General features: G+C 37.9%; 1 protein-coding gene across 8 annotated transcripts in view; it reads left to right on the forward strand.

Annotated features, from left to right (window-relative positions):
• Nucleotides 1-19,563, forward strand: part of Zbtb20 (zinc finger and BTB domain containing 20) — a 703,280-nt gene that overhangs the window by 574,645 nt on the left and 109,072 nt on the right. Inside the window, exon 1 of one of the 8 annotated variants that reach the window (XM_090346090.1) lies at nucleotides 7,956-8,351. The exons of the other annotated variants lie outside the window; for them this stretch is intronic. The gene's annotated coding sequence lies outside the window, so the exon portion shown is untranslated. Of the gene's footprint in view, nucleotides 1-7,955; nucleotides 8,352-19,563 lie in introns of those variants that run through there. 8 annotated transcript variants of the gene reach the window in all.

Genomic DNA, 19,563 nt, shown 5'->3' on the forward strand with positions numbered 1-19,563 from the left:
GTAAAGAATATAGTATGGAAATGAAAGAAATAAAGGGCCACTGTAATAAAACTGTGTCATTGGAAATTGATTTTTAAAATTGTGATTGTGTCAGGCCCTGGTGGTTCAGCCCTACAGCCCCAGGAGGCTGAAGATCACAGTTCAAAGCCAGCCTAGACAGGAAAATTCATGAGACATGTATCTCCAATTAATCAAAAAAGACTGGAGGTAGAGCTCTAGAGTGCCAGCCTCGGACAACAAAAACTGAGTAACACCTCCCAAGCCGCCCAGGACACACTCACACTCTCTCTCTCTCTCTCTCTCTCTCTCTCTCTCTCTCTCTCTCTCTCTCTCTCTCTCTCTCTCTCTCTCTCTCTCTCATACACACACACACACACACACATACACACACACAATGTGATTATGAATCCCACAAGCTAGATTTTCACTGACAATACAGAATTTGAAAATGTCACTAAATTTTCCTGTCTGATGAAATGGACAGATCAAATTGCAAAGCACTTTGTTCCAGAAACTAATAATGTCAGAGGGTCAGATCCTTCAAACAAACACATATAGGCCTCCAGATTTCATAGGAGCTTGGAGAAAGGACATTGAGCTTCTTAAACATTATTATTATTACCTCAGAGTCTCCGTTAATAGGAAATATCTAGGAATTGTAGCTAGAACTTTTTTCCTAGGACACTTGTTATTCAAACTGATATTTCTTCCATAATAACAATGCTGAGGATTTAAAGACTTCATATTTATAATCTTATTAAGTACTACATTTAGCCTTTTCTACAAATAGAGCTGTCATATCATTATTATTATTATTTATTATTATCTCCATTTTATAGATGAGAAGAAAAATAAACTAAAAATATCATGTAAGATCACAGCTTTCAAGTGTCAGAGCTACAAGTATACTGGGCTTCACAGACAATCTTCGTCACAGTCTAATGTATTTTTTTTTCAGTAGTCTTGCTCAGCCTCACAGATAGAATTCATGACAGTAGTTCTTCTCTGGGCTTTACAGAGTTTTTTAAAACATAGGCACTTGAACATCTACCACTAAGTATCTGATTCAGTAGGTCTGGAGTAAGAACCCATAGTTTTTATTTGTAACATGAATCTTGGCACAGTTGCCGTTAGTTTGAAAAGCGCTCTCAGGTACACGTCCTGCAGATGGCCTGCAGTCATGGGGTAGCAATGACACATTGAGGCATGGTGCTTTTATGAAGGAAGTTTGTTTTGCAGTGGCTGCTGCCTCATAATACATATTTAAACCACTTCAAACACTGCCCCCCCCAAGGAGAAAAAATCATATGAAATGGAGGAGGGGCTAGGAATAGAGCACCTCGTTGCTTTGAGCGATTTCAGATCTCCTCTCTCTGGATAGCAAAATCCTTCACTTTGTTTCTAAGTAGATTAATTGGGAATGGAATGGCCATCCAGCCAGTGAAGAGCTGGTGTAAGTCTGGAACTGAACAAATGCCATTAGAGGAACCTGCAGGCAATGGATATATACTGAATAATCCTTCTTTTCTCTTCTTTTTTTTTTTTGCTAGTTATAGGACATGAACTTAGGGCCTGAGCACTGTCTTTGGGCTTTCCTCAAAGTTAGTGCTCTGTCACTTGAGCCACAGCACACTTCTGGCTTTTTCTGTGTATGTGGTACCAAGGAATTGAACCTAGGTCTTTGTGCATGTTAGGCAAGCATTCTACCACTAGGCCAAACTCCTGGCCCCATAATCAACAATCTTTAGGGGAAAAGTTGTGTTATGATAGCCAAAGAAATAGCAAGTAACAATTATTTTTCTGAAGGCTAGTAAGGATTCTTATATCACAAGCTCAGTTGAAACTCATAAGGTAATGCATCTGCAAAATATTTTTGAAATCAAGGAGCTAAGTATTTTTTCTGTGTTGAAAGGTAATATTCAGACAAAGGTAACTGATAGACCCCATATTACTATGACTGTTTTTAACAAATTACCACAAGCTTCATCTTTAAATCCATGAATGTTTATTTTCCCATGGTTTCAAAGGCCAGAAATGTGAAATCAGTTTACTGTCCTAAAGTTAAAGTATTGGTAAGGCTGGTCCCATTAGGAGGTTCAAAGACAGAATCTATTTTCTTATAGTTTTCCATCTTCTGAAAGCTTCTGCATGCTGGCTAGAGTCACCTTCCTCACACAACTCACCTTCTTAGGGTGCCAGCACATTGCCAACAAATGTTAATCCTTACTCTTCCTTCTTACAAGAACTCTCAAAATTACAAAGCCTCCCTAGAAAATGAGCAATAATATTCCCTTGTTAGTAATTTGAATTTAATCATATTCACAATATCCCTTTGCCATGTAAGGTAGTGTAAATAGGTTTTGGAAATTAGGAGATAGGAGACCACAGTTCCTTTGTAGTATGTTTATATGAGTACATTAGTCATGGAGAAACCTTTCTTAGCAAGAGAATTTAACACACCCTTTTTTAGAGTATAGCTGAAGCAATATACAAAATGGGGAGAGGCGATCAGGATTATGAACAGAAAGAATGTGAAAGCCACCTTGCACAGAGTCACACCAGGCACAGTGACGTGGGTACTAATATTAATACATCTCACTAGTTGTTTGACCTGAAGATGATGAAATCACCTGTGATGTTTATATCTTCCCCCCATATACGGAGAGAGTCAGGATCTCTTCTAAAATACCTTCTGCTTCTATAAAATCTACTAGGCTATTTCTAGATGACATGTTAACCGCAAGAGCATACTTAGGATTTCTAATCTTCAGGACAAATCCTAACCAATTTTCCCTTTGAATTCAAAATTCATTGGAAAATGATTTTAAAAAATTAGGTAAAAAAGTGATGTAAAAAATAACTGACACTTATTGTTTGCTAGTTCTTAAGTATAATCTAGTATTAGCAACACATCAAATTACTAGTCATGATAATCTGCATACCCATTTTATATGCTGGAAATGCATGAAAAAAATTTCTATTTGTGTATTCATAGCTAAAAATGACATTTGTTGTCTCAGCTTTTATAGGATATCATCTACGAATATGAGCAGAGCTCATATTAGAAAATGCATTAAATACTCCAAGAAAAATGAAAACACCTTGTTCCTGAAAGAGCTCCAAAGAAACAAACCAGAGGGCAGTCACTGAGTGACAACTGTCATTATTACCAGGATCAAAGAAGTTGAAAAGAGATTTTTTAAAAATTTATTTTGGCTTTTCCTCAAATAAGATCATGCAAATTGACCACTAATTCACAAAAGAAAATAAGGTTGATTTGATACAAAATTTCTTCCACAATATTAAGGCCAACTATAAATGCAAAGGCCAACTTTAAATGATGATTTACAGAGAACCAAAAACTAATAATTTGGAGGAAGTTTATAGGAAGGAAGGCTTTTGAGAGCTGAACCAAGAAAGGTGCTTGAAAGTAAATCAAATTATGGCATACATTGAATTATGGCATTTATTATTGTGTGCAGAGTATGCATGGAATTTTGAACTAAAAGCTAAGGAAGCAAAGGTCTGAAAACACTCATGCATAGTAAATAAAAATTAACCCTTTAGGCCGGGAGTTTGGCCTAGTGGTAGAGTGCTTGCCTAGCCTGCACGAAGACCTGGGTTCGATTCCTCAGTACCACATATATAGATAAAAGCTGGAAGTGGTGCTGAGGCTCAAGTGGTAGAGTGCTAAGCCTTGAGAAAGTCCAAGGACAGTGCTCAGGCCCTGAGCCCAAGCCCAGGACTGGCAAAAAAAAAAAATTAACCCTTTATTCTTATGTTTCGTGATTTATTCATACAAACTTATAACAATAAACTATACTGTGCTATGTGTATGTCTACCTGTGTGCCCTATGATTAACATGGGAAGTTTCTGTAGCATTGTCTAGACATAGCAAATACTTGTTAGACCAAATATATATATATATATATGTATATATATGCACACACTCACACACACACACTTAGGGGAAAGAAGAGAATTGTGTCTGTTTGTGACTGTCAAAGACTCTGTTTATTCAACTAGGTACCTTTATATTTTTTTTCAACAATTTGAAGACTTTTCGATGTTCGAAGATTTGTTTTTAAAAACAAAAAGAACCCATGAATTCAAAACACTATACCATTTAGGATTGTCTAATATTCTGCTCTTAAAAATAGAGTTTCGGTGGGTTTCTGTTTTTTTTTTGTGGGTCATGGGGCTTGAACTCTGGGCCTGGGCACTGCTAGTGGGTTTCTTTTTAAGCTGGAATTATATAGTGTAAGGAAATTAGTTTAGTATATGCAGGTCATCAGTTTTTGAAATACCTGCCGGTGAGGAGAAAAAATATGACTGGAATCTTGTCACCAAGGAAATGGTTTCAAAATTATTTATTTCAGTGCCAAATAAAAAGCTGAGCTTCAACTAGTTATCTTTATTTTGCAATGACTTTCACTCCGTTTCCCATTCATTCGTTACATAGTTACTCTACACTGGTCGTTTTTTTTTTTTGGGTGGGGGCGCTGGAGTACCCTAAGTGATTAGCCAAACCTGAAATGGAACTCTGTGTTTGTGTGTATTCATATGCTTTTTAAAAGAGCACGTGTGTGACAAGAAGTGAAGAATAGCGGAGTCGGGGAAAAATTAAAGAGACACAATGTAATTATCCGAAGTGGAATTAAGCCAATTAATAACCCGTGTGCTAAGGCTACCCTCAAAGTGCTGCAAATGCCGTCAGATATTACCATTCCCTGGGTGGTCCTGGTCAGCCATCCTCACCTCATCCATTTGCAACACCAGGACGGGAGGGATGTGCTCACCCTGCTTTCTGAGGAAGGGCTGCATCTGAAGTAAACTGCAGAAGAGGCAGAGGTCATATCATCCACCTGCAAGGTTATCTCAAATGATTCTGAGATGTTTGCTTACTTCTAGGGAAATTTTTAAAAATAACCTACCATTTTATACATTTCTCCTTCTGTTGACACATTAACTGAGCACTTACTGTGTGCCTGGAGAGCACATGTCTGAGGATGCAGGCTTCGGGTTAGATTGCTTGCAGTGAGGCTCCAGCTCCATGTCTGACTAGCTGTGTGACCTCACACAAGTCTCATCACCCAACGGAAATCACTTTCCTTCCCTCTTAGCAGTGGGACCTTATTCATAGTGTTGCTATGACATTCATGTGTATCAAAAAGCATGAAACATTTAGGAGAGGGCTTAGAACAATTAAAGTAATCAGCAGTATCTTGTCATCATGAGTTAGGAAATATTGTTATATTTGGGATCATTAGAAGGTCATTGTTCGGGTGACCTACCATCCTGTAAATTTAGATTCTAGAAAGTTAGGGTTTTAAACTTTATTGTCTCTGCTACCATCCCTTTCTAGTGGAAATCTGAATATTAGATTCCTGCTTTGCTATATGCTTTTATGTCATATGGATATAACACATGGCACGTTTATAATTTGCAATCTTATTTATTTATACCCTCACATTAACACTTCCTTGAAAACTACCAGGTAATATCTAGCTATGTACAGTATACTCATTAACTAATGTCATCCTCAAAACAGCTTTATGGGCCCCATAGCATCATATTTCACAGATAGGGAAACTGAGGCTCTTGGAGTAGCTATGATGCCTACAACATTATAAAAGATGTTTGCTCTAAGGCCCATGCTCTTTTGCTCAGCACACCAGCAAAAGCTTTAGAAGCACTTTGCTGTCCTGTTCTGGGCTCTTGTCTGTCAGGTACTTTGAGACTTGCAGGATGATCTGCCAGTGTCAAAATCCCTGCTTTCTCTCCTCCCACCTCCAAAATGATGACCATGTGTTTTGGGCATGTCAAAGCAGCCATTGTTAAAGAGGATGGTGTGCAAACAGACTAAATTACTTTGGCTGGGACTTCTCTTAGATGACTTGCCTTTGAGCGGGTTTCCAGGTGCCTGACACTCCTTTCAGTTTTCTTCTTTAACCCAAGCAGCGATGTCCTTACTGAAGCATGACTGACAGAGAGATTTTGCTTTTTTAAGCACCATGATTCTTGTTTCAGGACAAGACAGTTCATCTCAGCAATAACTTCTGATGGCAATGTTCTTTTTATAAGCACCTCTTTCCTTCGTAATGGAAAAACAAAAACAACAACAAAAAAACGTTCTCTCAATTACCTGTTGTCAAGACGAAGTGCCTTACTGAAAAAATTCTTAGGTCTCCCCCCAAAAGATAACGTCAAATCTGTGGGCAGATAATGCACTTGCCTCTTTCTATCTTTATTAGCTCCTTTTCATATTAAATATATCAGAAAAGTTGCCCATGGCTAATCTCTCAGGTAGAAACATCTTCTGGTGATTTGAAACTGCATGATGAACTGAAAGACTCAAATCTCTTTCACCCATAGTGAGCCTATAGTTTTGAAATGTGCTATATAGGGGAGACACTTCCTCTTCCGGGGTGATAGGTTTCAGACACTGTTCATGAGCAAATTGTGAACTCTGGGTGAGGTGTTTGTAGATTAACCCAGTAGCCTAGAAATGTGACACACACGGCCCTTGCTGAAAAGATATTTCCAGTGTTATATTTTTCTTCTTTATGTTGATAATCAATTAAGGGTATGCGTGTTTTACCTCTAGCATTCAAGCTGGACTCAGAATTACCCCTACTTAGCTATTTAAACATGTTGAAGAAATGGAGGAATCTTGTTGTTCTGGAGGGGCGGGGGGTGACTTCTATACCTGTTGGGCCAGATTCATTAAAGAATACAGAAGGCTAGTTGCAATATCAAACTGCCTAGTGGATTCCTGGAGCCCTGGGTTCTAATGTTAACATTGCTATTGCCTTTATGATTTATTGCTCTGAGTCTCTGGGCCTCAGTTTCCTTGTCTGCTGAGTTAGAGGTGGGAGAGATTGATCTCAGGGGCTTTTGCAGCTCTGTATTCTCTGGGTCTGCAAATCGCCTACAGTATCTGCCATCGTCTGCTTTGCCAGCTCTGTTTGTCACAAAGATTAATCCATTTTAACTGTACCTGGGAGTGCACCCAGGAGACCAGGATGGATGGATTGTTTTGCACCTATTATTGCATCAGAACTTTTGCCTTTTTAGACAGGATCGTGCCGTGCCTGAAATCTGTCTGCCTGTCTGCCCACTGACTTTGTCTCTGCTGATCTCTTGCCACTGTGCTGCTTTTTCCAGCATCTATCTCTCTCCAAGATCTAGATTCGGCATCCAACTGTACCTGTCTTGTTCTCTGCAGCATCTGTCTGCTACACTCCTAGACCATCGTTAATAAACTTTCACACATTATACTCCAACCCCTAGTATTCTGGCACCTGCACATAAATATCTATGGTTCATAAAACTCGAGGAGAAAAACTCCTATTTTTTAAACACCTCTATCTAGTGCCATTTGTGTTTGTACTTTTTGTTTAGTTGTAAGTTTTAATAGTTCCCCCTTTGAGGATTTGTCAGTACGAGCAGTATTGCTTATCAGAACACACCAACAGTCTTTTTGTAATATTCGCTTTTCCCCTTTGGTTCAGCCGAGCCTGCTGACAGATCATTCAAATTCAATTGTTTTATGTCTAAGCCGAACAGCTAATTAAAGTAGGGATGATTAACCTGACTGGCAGTGTCGCTCTCCCTCTAGCGCTCTCTCTCTCTCTCTCTCTCTCTCTCTCTCTCTCTCTCTCTCTCTCTCTCTCTCTCTCTCTCTCTCTCTCTCTCTCTCTCTCTCTCTCCTCTCCCCCTCTTCCTCTCCCTTTCTCCCTCCCTCCTGTTCCAATCAGTCTTTTTCTCACTCTCTCTTTCCGTGTGTGTGTGTGTCTCTCTCTCCCTCTCTCTCTCTCTCTCTCTCCTCTCCCCCCCTTCCTCTCCCTCTCTCCCTCCCTCGATTGGTCTCTCTCTCTCTCTCTCTCTCTCTCTCTCTCTCTCTCTCTCTCTCTCTCTCTCTCTCTCTCTCTCTCTCTCTCTCTCTCTCTCTCTCTGTCTCTTGCTCTACTGTTTTTTTCCCTCTCTCTCTCTCTCTCCTAAACGTGGTCTGCTTGCTGATGGCAGAATGGCACTCGGAGATTTGTGCATTGTGTCTGGTTTCCTACGGGCAGGCTGACCCAGTGCCTCCAGGGACTTATCAATAGACCACTCAGAAGAGACACAGACAGGAGAGAGGAGGAGGGGTGGGGGGAGAGAGAGAGAATCAATATCAAGAATAGAAGGAGCTCCGAAGCCATTTTTTTTTTAAAGAAGTATCGGGACTTGGGAGAGGGTGACAAAGAAGGTTTTTCAAAGAGGCAGTGGAGGAGGTTCTAATAAATTTGGAAGGAAACAGTTCCCTGTCTTGGGAAAAGGAGAACTCCTGACTGATTAGCATTCACACCAGGTATGAGATGTTCGCTACCCCTTATCACTGTGTCGCAACCGAGATGGAAAAGCCTTTTTTTTTTTTAAGGAGACTGAGGGAGCATGTATTTTGCTGTGTTTGTTGTTGGGGGGTAAGAGGGGCGGTGTGAGAAGCTGTGGGCATTTGTGTACGGGAGCAGGAAGAATGGAAGCAGTACACGGGGGGTGGGAAAGAGTATGGAGTATGTGACTGTCTTCTCTGTCTTTGTGCACCCCTGGGGGCTACCCAAGTTCATTGCTAGCAGGTGGATTTAGACGGGAGTTACTTAACGCTTGACCGCCAGTTTTGAAAAAAAAAAAAAAAAAGGAAAAAGAAAAAAATGCTGTTTCCTATATCTATTATAGGAAGATCCAATTTCTCTCTCTACCTCTCTCTTTCTCTCTCCTCTCTTCCTCTTCTCTCTCTCTTCCTCTTCTCTCTCTGTCTGTCTATCTCTCTCTCTTTCACTCTCTCCCCCCCTCCATCTCTCTTCCCCTCTCTCCCTCTCTCTTCTTTTTTCCTCTTCTAACCAGACAGCGGGAGGGTTGCTGGCTCTCAGCCAGCCCAAAAGCCTCTAAGTGTTTTGCACTTGTTTCAGGGAGTAGCTGCCCGGGGATTTTTTCAGCATTTTCACTAGAGAACAAAGAGTTCTTTACAAAGGGAAAGGGGGGGGGGAGTGAGCTTAATGTCTGATATATGTTTTTCTATTTTTATTAGTTTTTCGCTTAAAAAGAAAGAGACAGGAACAGAACATTCACTCTATAAAGGCACAAAGACATTCAAAAGAAAGCTAGCTATCTTTCATCCCATCACCCTAACGTATATTCATGAAAAAATTAAAAGGAAAGACTAATGAAGTTGAATGTGTTGCTCTTTTCTCCTCTTTTAATCATTCTAAATCCAACTGTTCTTATGTTCACTCTGTGCCATTTCTTTCCTACTCACAACAAAACTTGTTCAGGATACATCTTCTCTCATCATCTCTTTACCCTTTCTGAGTCCCCAAAATCTTGTGGAGTAAGGAACCAGAGTCCACCAGATCATCCATTTAGAGGCAAGAGCATCTTCTACTTCTGCCTCCTGGGTAAAAAGTTAATTATGAAATTTGGGCTCTCAGAATACCTGTGGGGTACATCGCTTCCTTCAGTCTCACAAGTTTTTGCATTCATCTCTTTTAAAGGTACCACTTGTGTCACTTGTCAGTAATTAAGAAAAAGGTATAAGAGAGTAGGTATGTGTGTTTCGTGTTTAGTTTCTATTACATAAATGGCAACCCCCCCAGAGAGAGCATCTATGATATAGTAGTTCAAGAAAAATATAGTCTAGACGGAGATTTTTCAGCAATTCTGATGGTCACATAGCTTTGTATTCTCCATTGATTTTATTGCTTATGTATGTATATTTGCGCTGTGAATTTGTGTTAGCTGCAAACATTATAGAATGCTTATCATTTTCCATTTTAATGCTCCAACAAAAGAAATTAGGATGTGATCTGTATGTATAAAATGTAGTAAACAATTTTATCTCTTGTACATGCCATACATTTATATTTTTATACTCATTTTCTCAAATTACAAACCCAAGGAGAAGCTTTCTTTCTAAAAGTTGTCTTTTTGATGCATTTCCATATTGATTGTCAGTTAGAAATCTTTTTGAGGTAAACACTAAAATGAGCAAGGAGAAAAATCCATAAGCAGCACCAAAATCCTTTAATGTTTGTAACATACAACATCTAAGTGCAGGTAACTATTTGGCTAAGTGGGAAGCTGCTACAACAGTTGTTTCAAGAATCAGAGACACTTTTCTTCTCTTTTCCCCCCATTCACTGAAAATATAATCTACTCATGATCCCTGGGGAGGAAAACTGAGAGTAACTCTAGGTGTATACATTTTTCTATATTAATGTAACACACTTGTATCAGTGTTTCTTAAGGGTACAGTGCCTATCCAGTCAGAAGGGAAGCTTTCATCAGTGAACCCTCCTCCCGGGGAGGTATGAGTGCCTGTGCTTGAAGTAACTTGGTGACAGGGAGTCTTTTTTGGGAAGACTTGCCATGTATGTTCCCTCATAAATGACCCTTCAAGAAGAAACAAGTACTAGGTGGCCAGTGCCTACACTTGAACTCTCTGAAAGCAGCTAGATCTAGGGGAAGTTTTGACAAATCCCAAATTTGGGGTTAGTCACTTGTTACAGCTACCTGGTTTCTTGAGGAAAATTCTTAAATTGCCTTCAGGCTTCCATAATATTGTAATGGTGCTTACGGAGCAAACCGCCTTTAAAAAGAAAGTCAGCCATCAAAATAAAAGGAAAAACTCGATGCTTCAAAAGTTTTATATGAAGGCAAGAGGGTGTTTTTCTTTTGGCTCACGGGGTTATTCCCTGCCCCCTTTCCTGGACACTTGTGTTACTGTGGCTGTTGTGCCTCAATTTTTGTTTTTTGGTTTTCATTTCTTCTTTTTACATTTTTTGGTCTGTTTAGCTGTGACCTCGGCTGTTTTGAGAGTGGTAGAGGGACAGGAGCAGAGGCTCTTGCTGCGAACTGCAGTAGCTGTCCTCGATCCAACTCAGGCAACTTCATCAGTTAGTTGTGCTGCCAAGAATACAGTGAAAGGTGATAGCTGTCATTCTGGGATTCTTCGTGGATCTGACCTGAGAGTAACACATTCACAGTCGAGGAGAAAAGAGAAAAAAAATAGAGGAGGAGGAAAGAAAAGCTCTTTGAGCTGGAATACACTGGCCCTTTCTTCCTGGAGGCAATCCGCTCCAGTTCTTGGCGACGTGTCCTGCACTATCAGATATCATATGACTTTTTATTTAGATTCCTTTTTGGAGAATGGCCTGTTAGGACTCTGTTTGTTTTGTTCTATTTAATTTCCTTCTCCCCTCATCCGCTAGTTTAGTGTATCTGTGTGTGTGTGTGTGTGTGTGTGTCAGTGTATGTGTGCACGCATGCATATGTGTGTGCAATTTTTATCTTTGTTTTTGTTCTGTTGATCTGATGCTTTATTGAAGGACAAAGCTTTAATTATTTCAGTATACTGGTTTAATCATTTGCCAAAAAGAAATCTCATTCGAGGCTTTTTTTTTTAAGGGGAGGGGGAGAGTTCTGTTTTGAAACACATCCATTAGCACATGAGGCTGCACTGCCTGAATGCTTGCTGGCGGGCCCCTTAGCCCACTCCCTTACCTTAATTTAACCCTCTTCTCATCAACATGCACAGCAGTGTAAGTTAGGAAACACCTGTGCTGAGATGAGAGTGAAATAAAAGTTGAGGCAACTTCTTCAAATCTGTACTCATAGTTTCACTTTAATAAACTTTTTTTTTAAGCCTTGATTTTTTTTCTTTTTTTCTTGGTACCCTTTAATGAGCTTGAAAATATCAGAGATAGTAGACGATGTGGCTAGAGTTTCTGTGAGCCCAGATGAACACCCTGGAAAGTGGAGCTGAAATTTATTCAGAGAGTGAAGATTTAAGTAAGAGATTTCAATCAGATCTGTAAGATCTGTGGACCGTTCAGGATTTGGTGATAGATGGTCAAATGAAATCTTTTGGGTATTCAACGAAGAAAAGAGAAATTCTCAGACAGGAATGATGACACGGGTGTTTCTGCTGCAGTTAGTACTTTGAAAAAAAATCGTACTTAACAAAATTTTTATTTTGTGTATTTCAAAATCTTAACCAGTTTGTGATTGCCTTTCTATGCTTGCTGTGAAAAACAATTGTTACTAGGTTTCTCAAAAAAGGAATGTTGATGCAATTTCTTTTTTGTTTTGAAGAGTTCAGATTTTAGTCAGCAAGAGAAGAGCATAAATTTTCTAGTTACACAGATGGCTGGAAACACACGCCTCTTACCTATGTGTATAACATAATCTATTATATTTACATGCAGATACAGTTTTGTATAACAATATACAAGACTGCCTGGAGGGTCAGCTGACCATTGCATTCTTTTAAGCCCTATTTTTTAGTTTCTGGTTACTTGGTCTGAAATTATTTTTTTACAGACCTTAACATTCGTAATGCCTTCTCATAGCCAGAGGTGAATTTTGTTGAAACTTGGAGAGAAATATATTCCACCCCTTTAAAAGTAACCAAAAGGAAAGGGAGAGAACTATTTTTCAGTTCAACAAAAAAAAATTTTTTTTAGAAAGCCTTTTTTCCCCCAACGGAAAACTCCAAAACAGCTTTGTCTCAGAACGTTAAACTTGGCATGGATAAGAAATGTGAGTTTTGCTTTGTTTGAGTAAATTTGTTTTTGAAACAACAATGTTATAAATATTTTTCAATTGCTTGCTGAGCATGCGCTGTCTCTGACTTTATTCATAGTTTTAAACACTCACCAAAGTGCAGTCTTCTGAATGGCCACAGGTAAAGCTGGTGATTTGTATGATCTTTCTCTGAGGCACCTTCAGTGAGGCTACTTAGTTTTCCAGAAGGAAAAAGGGTGAAAGCTGAGTTCAGTCCTGGATATCCTTTTAAATATCATAGAGCAAAAATACATTGCCCAGTAAGGCTTGCACATTATACTTAGGTAAGTACTATTCAACTTTCCTTTCTTATAAGAGTTGGCTGCCTTAACTTTTCGGGATATAGCTAGCAGAGTAAATTAAGAAGAATATTTAACTCAATGAGTTATTTGACGGACACAGAAAATGTGCAGATATTTAAGGGCATCTTTTGTGCATAGATTTAAGGACTCAAGAATTTGCCACTGATATGCTAGCAGCTCTGAGCTTACAGAGCAAAGATGTGCTAGTCTGAACATGCCTGATCTCATCTGGAATCGAAAGCTAAATCTAGGTGGGCCTGTAATAATACTAGGAAAGACACACATGTGTCTTTTATGCAAGCTTTTTTTTTAAAGCCAATCTTCCAAGGAAATTGACAAAGAAGTAGGTTCTTCTCTTGTTTAATAAGTACTCATAGTTACTTCTCTAGATACGTGTTTCCAGTTGTTCTTGGTTGTTTTGTTTTGTTATCGTCATCATTGTTACAGTATATTCTTTCCTGTCAGTGATTGTTAACACTTTCTATTTTTCAGAATGCTTTATCTCCATTAACTCTGTTTGATGTTTCCTCACTTAGTTACCTTTCTCAGGTCTGAGATGACCCTCTCAGGCTTTGCAAATCTTTTCTCTGGCCAGAATGTACTTCTTCATTTGCTGTTTTGTTACAGTTATGGTAGCGATTATCTCATTTTTTAGGCCATTATAAGTATCCAAACAAATTATCTTTTGAGGTGAAATTTCTCATGGCTATTCTTGACTTAGACCTTACCTTGTCTTAGCAAGATTTGAAGAAAATCAAGTTTGCTGGGGTTTTTAAAGCTCTAAATATTCTGATAAATGAAAATGATTCTAATAAAATACTTAATGATATGCAAAGCTTCTCTAATTTGTGTATGTGTGTGTGTGTGCGCGTGCACGTGCGCGCTTTAACATAAAACCTGAAAATTAAATGTGTAATGAATAAGGAAGAAAGGCTAAGAAAACTGCTAGATTATTGCTAACTTTTAAAATATCCACTTTGAGATAACTGAAGGCTCTAGTTGACTGTCTTTCAATGTCAGTCAATACTACTTTGTGCATATTCACACAAATATATGCATTTCTCTCTCTATATATATATATCTTTGTACTTATATGTGTGTATATATGTGTGTGCACATATGCATTCGAATACATACATATATACTCATACCAGAATTCATAGAGAGAGCCAGAAAGCTACTTCACATTTATATTAATTGTATTTTTACATAAAGGTAAAAGGATAACCATTAATGCAAAACTTCTGTTAATTTATTGTATGCTATTATTTTTTGTGTAATTTTAAAATTAAACTATTGCTTCCATTCAGTTATTTAATATATATATGCTAATTAATGCTTATTTGTCTAATACTATTTTTAATTTATAAAATATTTTCAGAAATGTTATATTAATGCAGCCATATCAGCACTGAAGTTTATATAAATACAACTTGTTTTGTCCCTATCTGATAATATGTTAAAGAATTTCTTACTTTCCTAACCTAGAAAAAACATGGCCATCTTTTCTTTTACATGGTTTTTATGTCTAGCATTCTGAAGAAACTTTTAACCTGTGCTCTCCTGTAAAGCTTTCAAAACGTGAAAGATATAATTTTTACCCCGATCTCCTGAATCCATTTGCTCTCAATATCAACCACCCTGAAACACCAATAAGTATGGTGTGATCATTTTTCTATCCATAGAGACAAAAAATACCAGAGAAAATTGTGGCATATGTAAGAAAATGCCAAGAGCTTCTCCAAAAATATCAGCTGTTTTGTAGGACCTTTTTGGCATGTCCCCCACCCCGAATTTTGTTTGTGACTTTTTTGGCTTCCTGAAGCATATCCCCATCATCTTATGAAGCCACAGTAAGTTCCCAATGCCACAACACTGTGCAACCAGGAAACACCCAGAAGAGATGGCCCTGGGTGGCTGCAGACTTTTCCAGCAGTGATACAAGGTAGGAGGAATAAATAGGCTGCAATTCTTTCTTCATTATTCCTGGTGTGCTCACCCTGCCAGATAGACAGATTTTCTTTTTGTAGCTTTCCCTTTGACATTCTAAGGCTTTTCCTTTCAATAATAATGACTTTCTACTTTCCTCCATGAGAAGGATCATACAGCTAAGCATCCTATTTTTTTTTAATTTTATATTAAAACAAAAAGCTTTAGAAATTGGGAGAGGCAAATGTAAAGGGGCTTAAATTACCTGGGAAATATCCAAAAGAACATTAGACTCCTAGCTATTTGTGTGTGCGTGGATGCTCAGGATTATAACTTTGCTGTACTCTCCAAGTGCCCTAAGTGGTTGCAAGCAGTGAATGGGATAACTATAGGGTACAAAATGATGATCTAACTGATTCAGTAGATGGAGCTCTTCCTCCTAAGTCTGTATTTAAATTAAGTCCCAGCCTAGTTTGTGGGCTCTGTGTTTTAAGGTGTGTCTTACTACGCATCCAAACCTAGGCCTAAACAGTTGAAGGAAGCGATTTCCTGACACTTCTTGAAAAACATGAAGCATTTGTTCTGAAACATAAAACTGCAAGGGAGCAGTAGGGATGGAGTAGGAAATAAAGTTTATCCATCTAAATTTCTCCCCACATTCATTGATATTCTTAAGTGTGAAGTTAAATCCTAGCAGTTATGCTAGCAATGATTGGTACTGTAAATGTAGAAAACCGACAGTGTTTTGGCTTATATTCATGGTAAATCTTTCAAGCTCTCTGAACTGTGCAGATCTCTCTCTCCTTTCATTTAACTCTGCAAAGGAATCTTAATAATGTAAGGTAATTGTTTCATCCAATTAGTTTAGAGACCTGGCTGCAATGTTACGGATTCTAAATTGTGACACAGCTGGGGAGGGCAAAGCAGCTATGTTAGTAAGGTGCCTTTATAGGAGCCAAAATATTTTCAGCAACAACTGAAAATAGATCTTCAGTATCTGGTTTAATGTGGAATGAACCACTTGTTTATTTCTTTTTGAATTCACCAAAATGAATCATTGCCACAGAAGTCTTTTTAGTGTTATATCATTTTCAGTATCAACAAAATAAGTTTGATCATGTACTACCCTGATACCAGAAAACAAAATACTATCTATAGAGTGTGTACCACATACCACACACACGTGATCTATGTTCATGTGTATGTGTAAACGCTTTGGAAAGCCAAAATAGCCACGTTTCTGTGCGTGTGTGTGTGTGTGTGTGTGTGTGTGTGTGTGTGTGTGATCTTCATCTAATGGCTTCTCACTGATTGCAGATACTACTGCATAACTCTTGTTAAATCTTGATAAGATCATTTGGCCAAAGGAGAACTGGTCTTGGCTCTAGTACCAAAAGAAATAGAATTTAAAGGGGTTGGATTTCCTTTGCACACCACGTGTCTGTGTCCTATTTGGTCCAGGAAAATAGAAAGGATGATACAAAATTATTCCTAAGCAGCCGCCGTAGGCCAAACACTGAAACAGTTCCAACCTGGACCAGTCAAGCCAGCTTCTTAGAAGATTCATGCTTTTGTCAAACACTTACATGAAAAGAAACAGGGAGGAAGTTCTTGAAACCGCATTTATATGAATTATTTTTCACTAATTTCAATAATGTCCATGGTAATAAATTCAATGATTTTTATTCTTTTTTTAAATTTTTGTTGTATTTTATTATCAGGGTAATATATAGAGGAGTTACAGTTAAATTTGTCAGGTAGTGGGTACATAACTTCTCAAACACTGATTTTTGTCCTCTTCCCCACCCACCCTCTCACAGTCATCTTGTTTTTTCCTTCCCTATTTCAAATAAACAAATAAACATATATACAATATACTAAGTACCAAAGTTAGATACAGTAACCACATGTGATTGGAAAGTAGGACATCTGAGTTTTCTTGGCTAGCTAAGGCTCTCTAAAAGTGATCTCGTATCTGTTGAACAAAACCACCCTTCCAAATTGAAGCAAGTGAAAAACTTCTCACAGGGAGCAAAGAGTAAAATTGATGGAAACTCGAAATCAATTCCAAACCTTTTTCTGGCATGATGAGAATAACATTTGTGCTGTGTTTAAAGCAGTTTAAAACAAGAAAATGATAAAATGATCAATATACTTAAAGCCAAAAATAACCAAGAATGAACAATCTGTATTCTATTCCTAGTCCTGAAACTCTACACTTTTTGATTGAACCTGAAAATACATGAATATATCTTTTAGAGAGTGGCATTTTATGCTTTATGCCATAAACAGCAATGACAAGATAGAAATCATTCAACTCTTTATTTCAGCAATATATCCAGAATTCAGCCAACTTCCTGAAGCAAAACTTTCAAGTATTTATTTGTATATACCATGAACATATAAATGGTAAAATAGAGGAAGATATAGTCATAGTAAACTATAGTCACTTTAGAGACAAAAAATGCTTTATCTACAACAAAAGAATATTTTAAATTATATCTGAAAGTCGGTGAACTGGTGAATATATACCAGTTTCAATATTTCTCTAGAAATATCATGATTCTGTAAATTTAACATTTAAATTCAATGCATACATAAGTATACACCATACATAATTTATAGCTATTGTTGTAGTAAATTGCTTTGAAAGACTAAGTTGATATTAACAAATTTTGAACCTGTGGAGTCAAAGTCCCTGAAAGACCACGAATTTATAAAATTCTCCTTAAGATTTCATTCCAGTGAACAGCTTTCTACCAATTTTTGACTAGGCTCTTTATTAATCAGATGAAATAACACATTCTATTCTGATGAATAAATTAAGAAGACAACAAATTGCAAAGGCATATACAGTTTTGTTGAACTAAGGTACAGTGGAAATGATGATAATTCCAACAAGCACTGTGACGAATGTAACTACAATGAAGCTCATGTGATTACATCAGTGAGAGTGAACTAAGTGGGCAAGGTCAAGAGGGTGAAACACAGAGGCCATGGCAGAGTGAGAACTAATGGCTAGTTACTGGAGATGTGGCTGGGTACAAAATTAACAGATATGGAAAATAGGAATTGATACATTGTAAAGATAGCTTGAAAAGCAGTACTTTTTCCTATCAAGTATAGAATTCCTATTAAGTATAGAATTTACTGTTTTAGAGAAACAGAACATGAACTTTGGTTGTCCAGTAGAATAATAGTTGTAAAAGGCTGTTATACACATCTGCTTAAAGATTCATATAAGTGTGACTGTTACAGCAACTTGTTATGCTATTGTTTGAAGTTGAAAAGCTCTGCTTTCAATGTTAACAAAGCAAATGTCAGCATCATAGAATCATAATTATTGCATCTTAAAGTATGAAGAATCCTTATATATCTAAATATGGGTGAGTGGGTTAACCAGCTCTCCAGAGAAGAATATTGGAATATCTGGTCTAAGACCATATAAAATTTTTAAGTATGTTAGTATGTTACAGTGGTTCGTATTTGGGAAAATGGAAAAGAAAAGCTTTAAACATAAAGTGAAGCTGCACACATCTATGAGCCTGTGGTGTTATACCTCGCTTTCTATGAACCAGGCAAGAACCAAATAGGAAAGAACAGCAGAATTTATAGGAAGTCCTAAAAAAGACCAAATAGATTAAGAAATAGTATCATTTAATCAACAGCAATAGGTAAACAGTGGAATAGCAGTGCTTTCTTAAGATGAGAATGGAAAACCTGGACTGGACTTAAGTGTTCTAACTACAGAGCCCTCTTGTACCATCTGGCTGACCTCACAATAAACGTAGAGGACTCAAATGTACATGATATTCTAGGAATCGTTAAAGAAGAGAACAAAGGAGCCAGATCTTTTGTGTTCTTGTTTCTTTACCAAGAACCTCACCTTAGAAGTGGCTGGAGTAAATATGTAGAGTGAGGATCAGTTATCTGGAGAATAATAGAAAAGGCATAGGGATCCGTACGTAGTCTTCCTAGAGGCTGTGCAGAGTTTACACTGCTCCCCTGACCCTAAGGCTTTTAGCCCACTTCTTGTCTTATTCTCTGCACTACACACACACACACACACACACACACACACACACACACACACACACACACACACACACACTGTCTACAGAGAGAGAGAGAGAAAGAGAGAGAGAGAGAGAGAGAGAGGGAGGGAAGGAGGGAGGGGGAGAGAGAGAGAGAGAGAGAGGGAGGGAAGGAGGGAGGGGGAGAGAGAGAGAGAGAGAGAGAGAGAGAGAGAGAGAGAGAAAGAGAGCGAGAGAGAGAGAGAGAGAGAGAGAGAGAGAGAGAGAGAGAGAGAGAGAGAGAGAGAGGGGAAGCTAATGAGAAAGAGGAAAGAGAAGGGAAAAAAGAAAAAAAAAGAAACCCTGAAATTTTTTAATCAGAATTTTCTTTTGGACCCAAATCTTCCTTCTTAGAAATCCTCCTTTACAGATAATATATTTTATTATCTTGCCCAAATATGAGTTCCAATCATGCATATATATCATATAACATATATTATGTTTTTATATATATGTGTGTGTGCGCGTATATATGTGTGTGTGTGTGTGTGTGTATGTATGTATTGCAAACTGGAATATCCTTGTTTCCTAACCATTCACCTTTTTCCAGCCCTTTTTCCCTTGGATTAACAAATTGAAACAAACTCTGTCTCCTTTATTTCTCTCAATGAGTCTTATCATTCTATTTATTTGTAATATAAACATCAGCTCTAATTTA

This window comes from Megascapheus bottae, chromosome 1 (genome assembly GCF_031878675.1).
Source record: "Megascapheus bottae isolate mThoBot1 chromosome 1, mThoBot2.hap1, whole genome shotgun sequence".
Lineage (NCBI taxonomy): Eukaryota > Metazoa > Chordata > Mammalia > Rodentia > Geomyidae > Megascapheus > Megascapheus bottae.